The sequence below is a fragment of the Rattus rattus genome, chromosome 12 (assembly GCF_011064425.1).
Source record: "Rattus rattus isolate New Zealand chromosome 12, Rrattus_CSIRO_v1, whole genome shotgun sequence".
In the NCBI taxonomy this organism is placed as follows: domain Eukaryota; kingdom Metazoa; phylum Chordata; class Mammalia; order Rodentia; family Muridae; genus Rattus; species Rattus rattus.
In genome coordinates, this window is record NC_046165.1 from 45848884 (window position 1) to 45853152 (window position 4269).

Below are 4269 nucleotides of genomic sequence, written 5' to 3' on the forward strand. Positions count from 1 at the left end.
TAGGTAGTGGCTTAGTCCCTGGAAGCTCTGGTTGCTTGGCATTGTTGTACATATGGGGTCTCGAGCCCCTTCAAGCTCTTCCAGTTCTTTCTCTGATTCCTTCAACGGGGGTCCTATTCTCAGTTCAGTGGTTTGCTGCTGGCATTCGCCTCTGTGTTTGCTGTATTCTGGCTGTGTCTCTCAGGAGAGATCTACATCCAGCTCCTGTCGGCCTGCACTTCTTTGCTTCATCCATCTTGTCTAATTGGGTGGCTATATATGCATAGACACATGTGAACAGAGCTCTGGTCAAATTGATGTTCCTTCAGTCTCTGTTTAATCTCTTTTGCCTCTCCTATTCCTGCCAAGGTTGTTCTTGTTCCCCTTTTAAGAAAGGGTAGGCAATTCACATTTTGATCACATCCGTCTTGAAATTTTATTTGTTCTAGGCATCTAGAACCCAATTCAAGCATTTTAAGGGCTAGCAACCACTTATCGTGAGTGCATACCATGGCAATGTCTTTCTGTGACTGGGTTACCTCCACTCAGATCCAGTATTTTCAGTTCCGACCATTTACTCTGAAAATTTCATAAAGTCATTGTTTGATAGTATCAGGGGTTTTAAAGTACAGTTGTTAATTTCTAGAATTTTCTGATTAGGGAGCTCCAAATATCAGAAAGTGTAGATAAATGAGGAGCAAGAAATGGAGCCTGAAGCATTTCTTTCTGTGTTTCCGATGCTCAGTGGCCATGCCACGCTAGCAAACCTTGAAATGAACCAGCCCCCACCCCAAATTTGGTTTTGTAAATAAAGTTTTATTGACATCGACATACACATCATTTACATCCTGTTCAGTGCTGCTTCTGGCTGCAGCTGCAGTGCTTAGTAGCTAAAAAAGAGGTTTTCAGGCTCCAAAAGCTGAGAGCATCGACCATTTACCTTGTTTGCAAAGGAGGTGACTGAACCCTGTGCTTGAGGTGGCCTTTTTGTGACCCTCAACCCATAGGTCTCTCTGCCATCCTCTCCCTATGCTGTGGGGTGCCCCTCCTGGTATATTTCTGTTAGCTCTTGACATGACCAGAGCATTGGGGCTTGCAAATTGAATTTGGATGGCACCGGGAAAGGACCTGATAGCAGGATGTGGGACACTCCCTATGCGGACCTTGCCCAGGGAATAAGCTTACATTTCCAGCAGGCTCCATGGACAGTGAGCCTTTGTGGGCCAAGGTACCTCTTGACATGGCTTGCCTTCTCTGCAGCGCACCCAATCCCTGCTTGGCTCAGAGGTTGTGTAAGCGAGTGTCTCCAGTAGAGGCAGCATTCTGTGTGGTAACATTGCCATGACATCCAGGAAAGTCAAAACCAGAGGGGACAGGTCTGGCAGTTGGAAACAGATGTCCGCGTCCATGGGGAGAAGGATGGACTGGACACTCCTGCAGGAGGTGTGCTGAGAAGCCATAGAGGCTGCATGCCATGCTGTGTACTCATGCCGTGCTGAAGCCCCAGGCTTTGAGTCTCCCACAGCTGCTGTGTCCTGGGGCCAGTGGAGGATTAAGCAGACTTCAGCAGGAGAAAGGTGAAAACCCTGGTTGAGGGATGGGAATGGCATAACACAACTGTACACGAGGCCCCAGATTCAGAGCTGTACAGCACCTGTGTCAAGCCAGCTGTGGTGACACCCATCTGCAATCTCAGCCCATGAGGGGGTAGAGGCAGTAGATCAGTTGTTTAATTATCCCTAGCTACATGGCAAGTTCAAGGCCAGCCTGGGCTATTTTTTTTTCTTTTTTTTGGAGCTGGGGACTGAACCCAGGGCCTTGAGCTTACTAGGCAAGAGCTCTACCACTGAGCTAAATCCCAACCCCAGCCTGGGCTACTTTGTCTATGAAAATGTGACAAAACTAGGTCTTGACTCTGAGCACCACAGCCTGCACCTGGCACGATTGCTCCACCCCAGGTAAGAAACCCCTCTGTCATAACTGCAGGAGACTCCATGGCCAAGTCTCTGTACGGTGCCCTATTTGACTGGATTGTGCTGAGGATCAACCACGCTCTCCTCAACAAGAAGGACATAGAAGATGTTTCTGTGAATTCCCAGGCACTGAGCTGGGCAAGAATAAACCCTGTCTTTGGAAAAAGCTATGGAGACAAGGAACCCATGGAATCTCTTCAAACCCCGGGGCTGGCAGAGGACTTTTATCTTCTACAGCAGCAGTTCTTGATCTGTGGTTTCTTTATCAGAGCTCCTGCACACCAGGCATCTACATTACAATTCCTAACAGTAACAAAGTTACACTTATGAAGTAGCAGTGCAATAAGTTTATGGTTGGGGTCACCACAACGTGAAGAACTGACATAAAGAGTCACAGAATTAGGAAGGGTGAGAACCGCTATCCTACAGGAATCAGGCATCTTCACTCGGTGTCTGGAAGTGTGGTAGGCTAGGCTTCACCCTCAGCGATGCCAGCAAGTGGGCACCAAGCCCTAGGTTCCACCTCAATGCTTACTGGATATGTGCAGGCCTGGTTCCATCAAGAAGTAATAAAGGAACCCTGTGCAAAAAACAGTGGGTACAAAACAGGTCAGGAAAACACATCCCCTCTGCTGCAACCCCTCCCAGGAAGGCTAGCCTTCCCAGGAGACCCTGGCTATACCCACACTTGTCTCTCAGTGCTTGCTTGCCCATTGGTGTCTGGACAGATTCAGATTTGAGGACTTTGAACAGAATAGCCTCGAGCAGATTTGCATCAACTACACCAACAAGCAGTTGCAGTCCTACTTCACCCAGCACATCTTCAAGCTGGAGCAGGGGAGAGTGGACGCCCATTCCCCGCCCAGCCCAGCCATCACCCCGAATGTCAGCTGTGTCCCTCAGTATCAGCAGGATGGGGCCTGGGCAGCACAGGTTCCCCAGATACTAAAGCTATGTCCTTGAACTCAGTGCCATGCTCAGCCCTTCCAGCAGCCTTCGACCCTCCTGGATGCTCAGCTGCTCCTGCAGCAAGACAGCAGTGTGCACATTCTGTCACGTCATTTGTGTGTGTCTACAGGTGGTCAGAGCATGTCCCCTGTGTTCTTTACTTTTGCCACGTTTGCCTTTCTGAGGAGGCAGGACCCACAGGTATGGGAGGCAGCCACATGCACATTCTGCAGCCATGTCTGGCTCATCTGAGGCTCTGTCCCACTTACACACCTACCCTCCATCCTCCCCATCCCATGTCACCCCTCAGGCTCTGTAGACCTTCCTGCTTTCTGTCTTTACAGACACTCCAGCCCTCACTCAGTGGAATCCCATTCCTATGTAAGGCCGAATAGTATTTCCAGTGAATGGCTGGGCCATGTTGAATTCATGCAGTCATCCATGGATTTTATATTTTGGCTTGTACACACACACATAAAGCCTCAAGTCACACCCAAGTGGAGAATTGCTGGAGCCTGCCATGGCTTTCTGAACCGTCTGAGAGACCATCCTGCCCACAGTTTATAGGGCACCATGTCCTCATTGCTCACACAGCATGAGGGGATTAGCGAGGTTAACCAGGCTTCTCTGGCTCATGCTGCCACACTAGCCCTAGCATCTTTCTGTATTGCAGAGAAAGTTTAGAACCCAGGCGGACGCTAACTTACTTGCTCAAATGGAGAAAGTTTCTCCTTGCCTGCTTTGAGACTGAGTCTCATGTAGCCCAGGCTGGCTTTGATCTCACCGTTAGTGAAGATGGCCATGAACTCGTGGTTCTCCTGCCTCAGACTTCTCTGAGTGCTGGATGACAGGTGTGCACCACTCTTAAGTCCTGACACTGGGGCAAGAGTGAGCAGAGCCAGCTCTACAGCGTGCACTTTGCTGGTGTCAGTGATGGCTGACTTATGTTTCCTGTCTTCCTTGCCCATGGCTCTGCTCTTTGTTGCATGCCCTCCTTCCTCCCTGTGATTCATGAGGGAAACGAAGTCTGAGGATATTAGAAAGAAGTTTACTTACTTCACCGGGTTGAAGGCTGTTAGGTTCCTGCTTCAGTAGGTGAAATTCAAGCTAGAAAGTTTGTGGCATGAGAAACTAGAACAGAACCAGCATGGCAGGAACAATTGTCTCATGCCTCTGAGAAAGCCAGGTGAGCAGGAATCCAACCTTGGGCATGCAGTGAGCTCGAGACCAGGCTGGGCATTGCTCAGCACATGTGAACAGGTGTGCTTACATGGACGTGTGTTCCTCCTCATGGTCACCACTTATCTAGGTATCAGGAACAGACCAAGGAGCTTTTTATGTTTTAACTTTGTGTGTGTTTGTGTGTCCA

General features: G+C 49.3%; 1 pseudogene; it reads right to left on the minus strand.

Moving 5' to 3' along the window:
• Nucleotides 1-3868, minus strand: part of LOC116913159 — a 17857-nt pseudogene extending 13989 nt beyond the window's left edge.
• Between the last annotated feature and the right edge of the window lie 401 nt (nucleotides 3869-4269).